The 15388-nt window shown below is 42.5% G+C and overlaps 1 pseudogene; it reads right to left on the minus strand.

The window, feature by feature from the left end:
* Positions 1-3029: 3029 nt before the first annotated feature.
* LOC140209401 (uncharacterized) overlaps positions 3030-15388 on the minus strand; it is a 75646-nt pseudogene continuing 63287 nt past the window's right edge.

The raw sequence follows: 15388 nt of genomic DNA on the forward strand, positions 1-15388 counted from the left end.
CTTAAGGTGAGTCCATTTGTTGTGGGAACATTTCAATGATGGGACAAGTGAAGTTGAGTGAAGTTATCCCCTTTGTTTATCATCTATCCATGCCAATAATCTACTTCCAAAATAAATACTAATATCATCTTTCATATCTAAGTCATTACAGAATATTTAGAGAGGTTGATTTTTCTTGGATTCTCAGGCTTAAAACATGTAAGAGAGCATTGGTTCTACTATTGGTTATAGAACTGTAAACAATATTCTCATAGGCATTCAGTACAAGGAAATAAAATTGTAATTTCCCCTTAATTATCCCTCATAAAGGAGCAGGGCCTCAACAGGTTGTGGATATTCGTATGAAGATAGCATCAGTAATGAGAACATTGTGTCTTTAAGCAGAACTGGATTAAGTGATTTACCTTGCAGTTGGTTCTACTGGAACATCTTCATACGAATATCCACAACCTGTTGAGGCAAGGAAAGAAAATTCATTCTCACGTGTTTTCCAAGTGCTGTCAAGCAAAAGTACATGATTAACATGTGGAAACTCATTCCTTGAGCAAAGGGCTGATTGGTTACATGAAGGCCAGCTCTAGGAGATTTGCTGTTGGGGTCACAACACTCACCAGAGGGATGAACACTGAGTGCATGTGGAGATATTGGGCCAAGTACAATTGTTGATAACTTTGAAGTTTCAGACTGAAACCCTTTCTGATGAAGGATCTTGGCCTGAAATGTCTACTGTTTATTCCTTTCCACAGATGCTGTCTGACCTGCTGAGTTTCTCCAGCATTTTGTATGTTTCAAAGGTTTCAAAGGTACATTTAATGTCAGAGAATTGTATGCATCCTGAAATACATTCTCTTCGCAACGATCCACGAAAACAGAGGAATGCCCCCAAAGAATGAATGACAGTTAAATGTTAGAACCCCAAAGCCTCCCCCCAACTCCCCCCTCCCATGTGTAAGCAGCAGCAAAGCAACGATCCCCCATCTTGTTGCTCTTGTTGTACACCATCTCCAGAATTGCTTCTGTTCCTGTTCTAATATTGGTCAGACGAACGTCATTAAACATACATTATGGGAACAGGCCCTTCAGCTCAACTCATTCACACTGACGAGTGTTTTTAACTAATTTGGTCTCACTTGCCTGCATTTAGCCCACATCCCTTTTCCAGAAATGTTTTAAAATCATTTCTATGGTATCCACCTCTACCAATTCGTTCAGTAATTTGTTCCAGATTACCCCCCCCCCCGCCCACTTTCTGTGTAATAAACCTGCCCTTCAGGTCCCTTTTGTAAATAACATAGAACAGTACAACACAATACGTCCCTTTGGCCCATGATGTTATGTTAGCCTTAAACCAACTCCACAATCAATTTAACCCTTCCCCCTACACCGCACATAACCATCCATGTGCCAGTCTAAGAGTCCCTTAAATGTACCTGATATATTAGGCAGCATCACGGTAAATCTCCTCTACAACCTTTAAAGCTCCACATCCTTCCTATAAAGAGTTGACATGAAATGAACACTATTGTCCAAGTGTGGACTACCCAGAGTTTTATAGAGCTGTAACGTTACCTCATGGCTCTTGACTTCAATACTCTGATTAATGAAAGCCAACACAGCATTCACCTTATTCACCATCTTATCAACTTGAATGTTACCTTTGAAGGATATTTGGGTTTGGACCCCAATCTCTTGCCAATAACATTGTACTTTGCCTTCAAATTTCATCTTCCAAAATGTATTGCTTCATTTTTTTTCCAGATAGAACTCCGTCTGCCACTTCTCAGCCCAGCTCTGCATCCTGTCAATGTCCCATTGTAACCTATAACCTATGACAATCTTCTGCACTTTCCACTGCACCACCAACATTTGTGTTCTCTGCAAACATGTTAAGCAATCCTTCCACTTCCTCGGTCAAGTCCTTCACTAAAATCACAAAGAACAGAGGATCCAGAACAGGCCTTCATTAATCAGAGGATTGAGGTCAAGAGTCACAAGATAATTGTGTAATACCAGTGGTCGTCACCACCTGGCAGAATACATTATTAACTACCACTGTCTGACTTCTGTGAGCAAACCAATTTCAATTGTTAGAGCATCTCAAATGATAAGGCATAGTAACAAGATTAGAATCGGCTAATTTAAAATTAGATGCACAGGAGCTTCTTCACAATCCTTGGAATTCTCCACCTGGAAGGTTGTGGAGGCTGGATCAGTGGGGATACTCAAATAAAAACTAGATTTTTTTGATATACTTCAGGGAATGGAGGACTGTGTGAAAATGGCACAGAATAGCAGAGAAGGCCTGGTATAGATCAGCCAGGATTATATTGAATAATGGACTAGTCTTCAGAGACCAGCCAGCCAGCAGTGCCCATTCTTCCAGAGTTCTTACACTAACTGCATGTGGCTTAGCCAGTACAATTCTCCCTATTTTCCATGAAACAAATCACTGGAAACCATTTACAAATCCAAAAGGATCGAGTTTGGGTATTTGCTGTTTTCTAAAGATAAGAAAATCTCAGTCAGCAACCAGAAACATCATCCATTTAGACAAAAAGCCACCATTGTCAGCAAGAGCATTTTGCAGACAGGATGCTCTCTGGTGAGGGACTCACTTCTCAGCTACTGAACATGGCATGCTATTCTCCACAAGACTTGTCACAGTGGAGACAGAATAGTCTAGAAATGTCAGAATGCAGCCTTGAGAGCAAAAGAGATTAACACTCCCAACTCTCCACAACCCCCACCACCGCTACTTTATCATTTCATGTCAGCCACCGTATGTACAAACACTCCTGTGCCCAGTGTCACTTTATTGGCATACAATCAATGTATATAAGCTATCTTATGTATTTATAATTATTGTGTTACTTTATTATTGTGTTCTATATCTTATTGTGTTTTTTGTGCTCCACTGGATCCAGAGTAACAATTACTTTGTTCTCCTTACACTTGTGTATTGGAAAGAACATTAAGCAATCTTGAATCTTGAAAACGGTACATGATACTCAATCAATCTCCCTAATGATTCACACCCTCCACCACTTATCAGTGCTAGTGAATTGAATCACAAAGCTGCAATTGTCTCCTCTGTTGTAGATGGACATGTTCACTATTTCACTAGACTTTGCTCCATGAGTATTCGAGGCTGTGCAGTAATATTGATGGTGTTGGTGTTTGAAGGATTGGCAACATAGATCCAGTTTACTGGTGTCAGAGATCTTTGAATCCACTGATGAGATGTTTTCATACCATGCGTATTGAATGGGAAGGGATCCCTGGACAGACTCACAGGACACTGACACGGAGCTCCCACCACACGAGACATTTGCAGGAGACAGAAATTGAAGCACAGGAACAGGCACCGGTTCTGTGGAAAAGAATCAGTGAACATCAGAAAATCAATAAAGATTTCAGCAGCTCTGCATCTCAGCCAGGGCCTGCAGGTGGTTGTCTCACCTCTAAATCCATCTGTGTGTCTGCATCCTCCCAGATGCCTGAACCGCCACATCTGCCATTATCCCAAAACACAACAAGACTCTGGATCAGGACAGCAGTGATGATACTGAGAATGTGATGTGTCAGTGTGAAAATCAGGGTGCAATCTCTCTCAGCAACAAGGAGACAGTCTCCAGTGGAGTTTTTAAAAAAATCAATGCAAATATTGTTTTAAGCTGAGAGGTGGGCAATTTAAAGGAGATTTGTGAGACAAGTTCTTTAGCTACAGTGGTGACTGACTGTCAGGTGAATAGGTGGAACAGATATAACAGCAATATTTAAAAGGCATTTAGACTAACCCACAAAAAGGTAGGCACTGGAATGATTATGGACAATTGCAGGCAGATGGAATTAGCTTAGACTGACATCATAAGATCATAGAACTATAAGACATAGGAGTAGAATCAGGCCATTAGGCCTATTGAGTTTGCACCGCCACTCAATAATGTTGATATGTTTTCCCTCTCAAGCCCATTCTGCCTCCTTCTCCGTGAAACCTTTGATATCCTTACTAATCAAAAATCTATCAACCTCCACTTTAAATATACCCAATAACTTGTCTTCCACAGCCTTCTGTGGCAATGAAATCCACAGAATCATCACCCTCTGACTAAAGAAATTTCTCCTCTGCTGTGTTCAAAGAGAATGTCCTTCTATTCTGAGTCTTTTTCATCCCAGTCTAGACTCTTCCACTGCTGGAAACATACTGTTCATGTCTACTCTATCTAGCCTTTCAATATGCTGTACAATGCTGTAGGTTTTGATGAGATCCCATCTCATTCTTCTAAATTCTAGTGAGGAAAGGCTCAGTGCCATCCAACATAGCTCATATATTAACCCTTTCAGTTCAGGGAACATGTTCAGTGGAACCATGATGGGCTGAAGGGTCTGATTCTGTGCTGGCTGTTCTTCTTCTGTAATTCATTGCTGTATTTTCCATATGGGAATGAGAGAGAGAGAGAAAGAGGGAGGGAGAGAAAATATCCCTGGGGTGAGGTTGGTGTCACTTCTCTGTGATAGTAGGATTATTGGCTTTAGCATGAATGCAAACCTCTAACAGGGTGACATTTCATACAGTTCAGAGTCAGGAAAATATGCTGAACCTCCCGCTGGAAATCGGTGTCCAGTCAGTGGGACAGACAATATGAGTAGGGTTTCCCGACCCCTGCCCACTCAGCACAGGGTTCTTGCACATCTGCTGAGCCTCAGTGTATTCCTGCTGCCCTGACACTCCCCAGAGAAAACATGAATCAGACCATCTCGGTGGAGACATCAAGTCAATCAATGAGAAACCTACCGTCAGATATGTTTAGATACACGTCAAACACTGGATGATTTCGAGATATTGTAATTCCATATCTGTAAATTCCTGTATCATTAGAGACAAGATTCTTGATAGTAACAGTAAATATTCCCTGGGATGTGTTATCTCTGATTGTCATTCTTCCATACTGCTCATTTTGCCCCTTTGTATTCTCTGACGATGTGCATCGGCGATCCCACATGCAGCACAAATACTTTGTGTGTGAATGGTACACTGGTGCATAGTGACAATCGATTGTGACTGCTCTTCCCACAACTCCTCTTACTTTATCTTCTGCCCATAAAGCACCTGAAACTGAGGGAGAAGTTATTCGGAAAATGGACAGGTAAAGTCAAATTTACACAAGATTATTTAATGTCATTTCCTGTACACACGTGTAAGGGAGAACAAAATCATTGTTACTCTGGATCTGATGGAGAACAAAAAAGTAGAGCTTGGCACATGGAGATTAGCAAGAACTTTGAGAAAGTCTCACATAGTAGGCTGATCTGTAATGTGAGATCATATGGTAACCTAGCTGGATGGATACTGAATAGGGTTGGTGGAAGGAGTCAGATTGTGGTAGTGGAGTGTTGGTTTTCTGACAACATCAGACTTTATCACGAGTGGTGTACCATTGAGATCAGTGCTGTTATTTGTCATCAATATTGATAATTTGTAATGATAATGTAGGTGGCACAATTAATAAGTTACGGGTGACACTGTAGTGCGTTGGACAGTGGAAAGAGTGGTCGAAGTTCACAATGGGATCTGGTAACGAAACCAGTGTTCAGACCCATTACTCTGTGCCAACACGATTCCCCCACCTGAGCCCATCCTGTTTGCTTGTATTTAACCCGTCTCCCTCTCTTTTCGCTACTATCAACAGGTCAAGTTCAAATTCAAGCTTAATTGATATTCAACCATATGAAACAGCGTTATTCCGGGGCAAAGATGTAAAACACAGTACCAACAGTCACACATAGCACAAGGAACATATAAGATATCAGTAAGATACAGTCACACAAATTATGTAGTCCAAGATGCTGAGTCCATGAATGTTGCAGAAATACAGCTTGTTTTCTGTTGAGTGAACAGCGGGGGTCAGCACTGACTTCAACTTGGACACAATGCTACTCCTCTTCGGGTGGTGCCGACATACTCCAATGCCTTTCTCCTGGATGGCCGTAATGAGGTAACACTGTGTGCTGAGGCTTAGTCTTTGTTATGAGCCAGGCCACGCTTCTCCCCTGCTATCCACTAATAAATCAGTGAATTGGACTTGCAGCATTCCACATTAATAATGTCCAACATTATATTTATTGAAAAGTGCATGACCAAGCATTTTCCAACATTGTATTTCATTTACCACTTTCTTAATCTGTCTAAGTCCTATTGCATCCTGCCTGTTTCCTCAACACTACCTGCCCTTCTGCCAATCTTTGTATCATCTGCAAACTTGGCAACAAAGCCATCTATTCCATCATCTAAATCATTTATATACAGCATAAAGAGAAGTGGTTCCAAAACTGACCCTTGTGAAACACCTCTAGACTCAGCAGCCAACCAGAAAAGGATCCTTTTATTCCCACTTGCTGCCTCCTACCAATCAGTCAATGCTTTAACCATTTTAGTAACCTTCTTGTAATACCATGGGCTCTTAACTTGGTAAGCAGCCTCATGTGTGGCACCTTGTCAAAGGCCTCCTGAAAGTCCAAATATACTACATCCACTGCATCCCCTTTATCTATCCTACTTGTAATCTCCTTGAAGAATTCCAACAGGTTCATCAGACAGGATTTTCCCTGAAGGAAACCATGCTGACTTTGTACTATCTTGCCTTGTGTCACCAAGTACTCCATCACCTCATCCTTAACAATTGACTCTAACATCTTCCCAACCACTGAGGTCAGGCTAACTGGTCTATAATTTCCTTTCTGCTGCCTTCCTCCCTTCTTAAAGAGTGGAGTGACATTTAGAGTATATCCTTGCTTTTATATTCTAATCCTCTTGAAATGAATGCTAATATTGTATTTATTTTCCCTACCATCAACTCAACATACAAGTTAACATTTAGGAACTTCTAAATCCCTTTGCACCTCAGATTTCTGAATTTTCTTCCCATTTAGAAATAGTCTGTACCTTATTCCTTCCACCAGAGTGCACGAGAATACATTTCCCAACAGTATCTACCACTTCTTTACCCATCCTCCTAATCTGTCTAAGTCCTTCTGCAGTTACCCTGATTCCTCAGCACTACCTGCCCCTCAGCGTAACTTTGTATTGTCTGCAAACTTGGCCACAAAGCCGTCAATACTGTCACCCAAATTATTGACATGTAACGTGAAAAGATGCAGTCCCAACACCGGCTTCTACGGAATACTAGGAGTCACTGACAACCAAACAGAAAGGCCCCCCTTTATTCCCACACATTACTTCCAGCCAGTCAGCCAATCTTCTGTCCATGCGAGTATCATTCCTGCAGTACCATGGGCTCTTACCTTGTTATAACTGTCTCATGTGCAGCACCTTGTCAAAAGACTTCTAAAGAATCCAAATAAATAACATCCATTGGCTCTTTCTCATCTATTCTGCCCGTTGTTCCTCAAAGGATTCCAACAATTCTTTCAGGCAAAATTTTCCCTCTAGAAAATCATATATCTCCAAGTACCCTGAAACTTCGTCCTCAAAAAGGGCTCCAACATCTTCCCAGCCTTTGAAGTCAGGTGACCTGTTCCATAATTTTCTTTCTTCTGCATTCCACCCTTCATAAAGAGTGGAGAGACATTGGCAATTTCACAATCTTCCAGAATGATTCCAGAATCTAGTCATTCCTGAAAGATCACTAGTAATGCCTCCACAATGTCTTCAGCTATCTCTTTCAGAACTCTGGGGTGTAGTCTATCTGATCCAGGTGATTTGTCTCAGCATCTCAAGCATCTTCTCCTTAATAATAGCAACCACACTCACTTCGACCCCCTGATATTTTTGTAGTTTTGGCTTACTGCTTGTGTCTTTCACAGTCACAACTGACACAAAATACTTAAAGAGTTCATCAGGCTTTTCTTTGTCCCCCATTATTATCTCTCCAGCATCATTATCCAGTGGTCTGATATCCATGCTTTCTTCTCTTTACTCTTCATGTTTCTGAAACTATTTTGGTACCCTCTTTTATATTATTGTCTAGTTGGTTTTTAAAAGTTTCCCAATTCTTTAACTTCCCACTAATTTTTGCTATATATGTCCTTCCTTTTGTTTTTATGACAATGTCATTGTTTTCCAACTCAACACTCTTTCCAGCATCTTCAATGCAGAAGGCAGAAGTATGAATAGAATGCTCCCAATTTGTCTGGATGTGCAAGTACAACTGTGTTTGAGATACTCCACATCTTCCAGGTGAAGTGACAGACTAAACTGTTCACAACACTTTATTTCTATCTCATGGTGACTGCAATGTGTAGCTTCTACAAATGCAAAGAAATTCCTTACCCTCAGTAGAAGTATAAGAGCAACTGTAACAGAGTAATAAAAAGAAACACTTAAATGAAATTAGGACTTACTGGTGCCATTGATTTCTGTCATATAACTGCAGTTCTCTCCTTTGTTGAAGACTGTCACTGTAACTGTTCCCCTGTATTTTTCTCCAAAGCTATTTGAGGCTTTGCAGTAATAACAATGGTGCCGGTGGTCAAAGGATTGACAACCTAGAGTCAGTTCATTGCTACCTGAGACATTTGGACGCCCAGATGAGGTTATTTCATGCCATGTGTACTGAATGGGAAGGGATCCTTGGACAGACTCACAGGACACTGACACTGAGCCCACGAGACATGAGACATCTGCTGGTGACAGATATCGAATCACAGGGGCAGACACACGTTCTGTGGAAAGAAATTAAGCATTTAGACACTGAATGAACATTTGAAAAACTTCTTCTTCTTCTTATTCTTCTGCTGACTTAATAGCAGTTGGCCGCCCAACTTAAAGGTGCTTTACTGCCACCAACGAGACTGGAGTGTGGTGTAGAGAATTGGGAAATAGAACCCTTACTACTACTTTTCAAATGAAAGCTAAATTACCCTGAAACGTCCTATAGCTTGTAAGTAGTGAAAGTTAATGTTGTGAATTAAAGTTACTCCCATAACTTAATAACGTTTTAAATGAAAACTATCAACCCTCTGAGATTATAATAAAGCCTGCATTTGATTTCTTTCAAACTTATATGCTTTACTATATAATAATATGTGTTCAAGTTTCATAATGATGGCAAAACCTACACAGCCTAGAGTGATGTTTTCCAACAAGATACAAGGAATAATTAAGCATAGTATTGTCATGGTCTGGTCCGTGAAATCCGCATTCTGGTTCACGGTCCGGTCCATGTTCCTTATTCCAGGTTTTTCCGGTTTTCCCCAGTTTCTGTTGAGGCAGCTGATTCTCGTTTGGGCTGGCCTCATAAATAACTTCAGGATTCAGCCTCTGGTTGCTGGATTGTTCCTGTCCAACCTCCCTGTTTGAATCCCTTCCCCTCCCCTTCCTTTTGTTGCCTTGCCTTGCCTTGCCTTGCCTTGCCTTGCCTTGCCTTGCCTTGCCTTGCCTTGCCTCGCCTTGCCTTGCCTCGCCTTGCCTTGCCTCGCCTTGCCTTGCCTCGCCTCGCCTCAAGCCTCACCTGTAACCCTCGCCTGCACTGCTGTCAAGTTCCATTGCCAGAGCAAGATAAGGAACTGTCTATCATTGTTTTGAACTCTCTCTGTGTCCTCACCTTCACTAGGTAGGTCTGGCCATTTGCAGCTACCTAGTGTTGGGAACTGTCTCTGTATCCATGCCTTTGCTAGGTAGGTCTGGCCGTTTGCCGCTACCTTGTGTTGGGAAACTGTCTCTCTGTGTTCTATGTACGAGTCCCGGCCCTACAACCTGCTCTCTAGGAGGGGTCCCGGCTCTGTGTTCCAGGTCTCTGCGTTCCTGTCTCTCCCTCGACCAAGGCTCTGCATTCCTGGCTTTCCCTCAACCAAGGCTCTGCGTTCCTGGCTTTCCCTCAACCAAGGCTCTGCGTTCCTGGCTCTCCCTCGACCAAGGCTCTGTGTTCCTGGGTCTGCGTTCCTGTCTCTCCCTTGACTAAGTCAAGGCTTCAGGGTCTCATCCAGTCCTAGCCACGTCCAAGAACCTTGTCCTGTCCAAGCCATGGCTTTGTGTTCTTGTCTTATCCATGTGTCTCACCCAGCCCAGTAGTACCTTGCCCAGCCTGGTGCTGGGGTTCCCTCGTCCTGTGCTGGGGTTCCCTTGTCCTGTCCAGGAGTCTCACGTCCAGTCCTATTGCCACTCCTCGTCCTGTAGCCACGTCTTGTCCTAGCCTAGTTCTGGAGTCCGAGCCCAAGTCAAGTCCCAGATTCTGGGTCCTTGCCCAGTTTCTGGCTTGGAGTCCATACCCAAGCCTCGTCATGTCCTCGCCTAGTTCCGGGGTCCGAGCCCAAGCCAAGACCCAGGTTCTGGCTCCTCGTCCAGTCTCTGGCTCGGAGTCCAAGCCCAGGCTCCTTGTTCCCAGCTCCATGTCCTGGTTCCGCTATCCTAGTCAAGTCCTAGCCTAGGCCCTTTATCCTTGTCTCATCCAGGGCCTGTGTCATGTCCAGCATTCTTTCTTCCCCACTTCCCTTGCTTGCTTAACTCTAGTAGTAGTCCTGTTCCTGGTACTTCAGTGTCTGTGTCTTGTATTTGGGTCTGTTCCCTGCACCCACCTTATGACAAGTATGCCTAATTTTAAGTCAAGTCAATATAATTTCTTTCCAAAATGATGGCAAACAATTTTACTGTACGTACGTGTTGGCATGTGGTCAAGTGGTTAAGGCATTGGTCTAGTGACCTGAAGGTCGCTAGTTCGAGCCTTGGCTGAGGCAGCATGTTGTGTCCTTGAGCAAAGCACTTAACCACACATTGCTCTGTGATGACACCGGTGCCAAGCTGTATGAGTCCTAATGCCCTTCCCTTGGACAATATCGGTGGCGTGGAGAGGGGAGACTTGCAGCATAGGCAACTGCCGGTCTTCCATTCAACCCTGCCCAGAGCTGCGCCCTGGAAACCTTTCAAAGCGCAAATTCATGGTCTCACAAGACTAACGGATGCCCATATAACTGATAAATCATTAGTAAGATATTTATTTATTGTTACCTACAATCTAGGCACGAAAAGAGCCAGACCAACATCCCCAGTTAAATTATCTTTTGATCCATCCATAAAAATGGTTGACATATCATAATAATTTTCCTTAATATATTGATGAACCAACAGACTGTCAGGCATAAGACAGACTTTATTAAATCATGTAGCCTGAAATTAACTAAATTCAATGGAAAAAACCAAGATGGGATTACAGAGTAAGGTGCAGTGGGACATATTGCATTATCCAACAAACCCATATTCCTAGAGTGATAAGTACCCAGCCACTCAAACTAAATCTTGTGATGTTCTCAAAAGTCTTCCAGCATACCTCTAAAAGGATTATCATTTCTTTGCCCCTTCAATTTAATCCAGTAGGCTATCAGCAGCATCAACCTCTGCAATTGTAAGGGTGATTGTTCCATTTCAACCAAAAAAGCAGTAACCTTATTGCACCACAATGTAACCTTAAAGCCTGTACTTCTATCACATCCAAGCATTTTAAAGTTGAAGATGAAGCTAATCTATAAGCCACACAAAGATCATCAAGAGCAGATCTAATTAAACAAATATAAAGGGTCAACAAAGATTTTCATGTAACTTCCCAAGAATATCCACATGGACACCTGAGAATATTTTATGCTCAGTCCATAAAAGCATGCAGACATGGTCAATATGCTGATGTGAACAAGTGCAGAGATACAAATCATCTTCAGTGAAGCATTTTTGTTTCAGCAACTTGATCACTGAACGTCTATAACAATTTGGTGAAGAGGAGTATAAAGGCCATTTAACCAATGTGTTTAACCTAATCCAAATCCTGTGCACACCTGTAAATACAATGATGGAATCATAATTTTTTTTTCCAGTCGGTTGCTGGGAAGTTATTCAGGAACTGAGGATTGATAAGATATTAGTCAGACCGCTCTTGGAATATGGTGAACAGTTTTGGAACCCCTATCTATGAAAGGAGGTGCTGTATTTGGAAAGGGTCCAGAGGAGGTTCATGAGAATGATCACAGAAATGAAAGGGTTAACATATAAGGAGTGTTTAAAGGCTCTTGGCCTGTACCTGCTGGAGTTTGGAAGAATGAGGGGGAAATTTCATTGAAACCTCCAGAGTAGTGAAGGGCCTGGAACCTTGATGGAGTGTGTCTGGAGAGGATGTTTCCATTGGTGGGAAGTCTCAGACCTGATGACACAGCCTCAATACAATAACATCCCTTGAGATCAGAGATGAGGTGAAATTCCTTGGTGGTGAATCTGGGAAATGCATTGCCACAGAGGCCAAGTGATTGGGTATATTTAAAGTGGATGTTGATAGATTCTTGATTGTCGTAGGTTATGGGGAGAATGGGGCTGATGTGGATAATAAATCAGCCATTATAGATTGGTGGAGCAGACTCAATAGGCTGAATGGCCTAATTCTGTTCCTGTTGTATCGTTTTGTGGTCTATGGCCTTAAGTGATGGAGCAATGCAAGAAGGTGATGCAACAACTTGTTGACGTGAGGCATCCATTGGAACTACCCTGAATACTGTCTCATGAGCTCAAAAGTTCCAGCCGTATCCTTTGTGGATTGCTTTGAGATGTCCTTGGAAAGGAAAGGAGTCCCTTTCAGAATCAGAATCAGGTTTATTTTCACTGTCTTCTGATGTGAAATTTGTAGTTTTGCAGCAGAAAATATATAGCAAGTTCTATCCCTCAGACCATTAATGAGCTTGGGTGAAACAGGTCTGGATTCACAAGTGGGAGCACTGCATCTAGAGCTATCTGCAGATAATTAACACCTTGTAGATAACCCTGACCTGAAGAGCTCATGAGCTCCATCAGGTTCCGGTGTTTTTGCTTCACATCCTCACACAGCAGGTGAAGGATATTGTGCCATATTCCTCCTTGTCAGTGAGGCATTTCAAAGTTCAAAATACAAATTAAATGTATTATCAAATTATGAACATGTCATACATGTCACACTACTATACAGTTCACCTTCTCTCCTTTTCAAGACCCTTTATTTTACATTAGTGGGTCACCGTCACAGATAGGAACTGAGAAAAGTTACTCCTTCTATTTGCAGATTCACGTCCTGATGACCAAAGCAAGCTGCAATAATTTGCAGCTTACTCGTTTTATTCAGCACCCAACTTTTATTTCCATTGCTTGTCTCCTTTAAGACCTTTGTATAGTGACTGGAAATTTTCATGCTAGTGTCTCTTTCTCATTCCATTTCTACAAAATAGGACAAGTAGGAGATTCTGTGCCTATCCAAACTTCTCTTAAACATTGTAATCAAGCTTGCGCGGACCTTTGTGCTGGCAGCTCATTCCACACTCTCATGACCCTCCGAGTGAAAAAGTTTCCCCTCATGTTCCCCTGAAACTTCTCGTTTTTCTCTTTTTAACCCATGACCTCTGCTTGTACTCCCACCCCCAACCTCAGTGGAAAAAGCCTGCTTGCAAATACATGTAATTATTATACAATTACATCCTTCCACAAATTAATGTTTCCTAGGCAGGAACATTCTCTGCAAAGATTATCCTCACCACTGGTGCCAGACCAAGATGTGTCTTCAGCTCTGTTCTCTCCTGCCTAAACACTCACTACTGTAGTTTGGATTCTGCTCCTTTCCTCCCCCAACTCTCCAGCCCTGTAGCAGGGCTTCCAGCTGGAAAACCTTTTGCCTCCATGGATACTATTGGACCCATGCAGTGTGTCTGTCGTTCTACACCCCAATATTGCTGAATATGCTGTATTTATGAGTATTTTCTGTCTTTACATATCTGCACATACTTTTCCATTTCTGCTACAGAAAGGTTGCACTAAACCCAAAACACTGATCATTCGAATGAACAAGAAAATGGCAGATGTTGGAAATCTAATACATAAACAGAACGTGCTGGGAAATTTGTGTATGTCAGGCAGAATCTCTGGGAGATGAAACAGGGTTATCGATTTAAGTCAAAGGGTGTCAGGTCTGAAATATTCACTGTTTCCATTTCCACAGTTGCAGCCTGACCTGCTGAGTATTTAGACCATAAGAAATAGGAGTAGAAGTGGGCCATTTGGCCCATCAATTCTGCTGCACCATTCAATCATGGCTGAACCAATTCTTCCACTCATCCCCACTCCCCTGCCTTCTCCCCATACCCTTTAATGCCCTGGCTAATCAAGAACCAATCTATCTCTGCCTTATATGCACCCAATGACTTGGCCTCCACAGCCGCTTGTGGCAACAAATTCCACAGGTTTACCACCCTATGACTAAAATAATTTCTCTGCATTTCCAGCATTTTCCGGTCTCTGTAATGTCCCGTGCCTACTGTTGCCCACATTGCAGGCTTCCCCTCTCCAGCGGCCTCACAAGAGTTGCCAATCAGCATTGAACTCAGCATAGGACTGGAATAGGGACACCAGGCTCTGGATACTTCCCAAGCCTTACCCATGAGTGAGTGTAGCTGCAGGGCAGCAGAGGTTTGAGTTGTGGAGTCTTCCAGAGGAAGTGATTGAGGCAGGTACAAAGTACTATTTAAAAAACACTTGGATAGATACATGAAGGGGCAGAGCTCAGAGATATGTGGGCTGAATGTAGGAAATCAGAATCAGAATCACATTTAATATCACTGCCCTATGTCATGAACTGGGTTGTTTTGCATCAGAGGTACATTGGTATACATAATAATACAAAACTGTAAATTGCAAGAAGTATATATGAAGAAAATAAAATTAAATAAATAATGCAAAAAGAGAAAAAAAAATAGTGAGGTACTGTTTATGGGTTCATAGTCCATTCAGTAATCTGATGACAAAGGGGAAGAAGCTGCTTCTGAAACTTTGAGAGTTTGCCTTAAGGCTCCTGTACCTCCTCCTTGATGGTAGCAATGAGAAGTAGGCATGTCCTAGGTAATGGGGGTCCTTAATGATGGATGCTGCCTTTTTGAGGCATTGCCTTTTGAAGGTGTCCTCAATGCTGAGGAGGCTGCTGCCCATGATGGAGTTGCTTTTGATTACAACATTCTGAAGATTTTTTGGATCCTGCGTTATGGCCCCTCCATACCAAATGGTGATGCAACCAATTAGAATACTCTCCACCATACATCTGTAGAAATCTGTGAGTGTCATTGATGACATACCAAGTGTCCTCAAACTTCTAATGTCATGCCTCCTTTGTAATTGCATCAATATCTTGGGCCCAGGATAGATCTTCAGAAATGTTGGCACTGAGGAACTTGAAACTGCTCATCCTTTCCACTGCTGATCCCTCGCTGTGCACTGGTGTGTGTTCACTAGACTTCTCCTACCTGAAATGGGCCCTGCTGGGGGGTTCCTGTGGTCAGCATGGACAGGCTGGGCGGAAAGGCCTTTATCCACGCTGTGTTGCTCTGTAACTCTACGAGATCGTTGTGAGTGCTGAACTGAACCACATGGAAACTGAACGTG

The sequence above is a fragment of the Mobula birostris genome, chromosome 14 (genome assembly GCF_030028105.1).
Source record: "Mobula birostris isolate sMobBir1 chromosome 14, sMobBir1.hap1, whole genome shotgun sequence".
NCBI classification, from domain to species: domain Eukaryota; kingdom Metazoa; phylum Chordata; class Chondrichthyes; order Myliobatiformes; family Myliobatidae; genus Mobula; species Mobula birostris.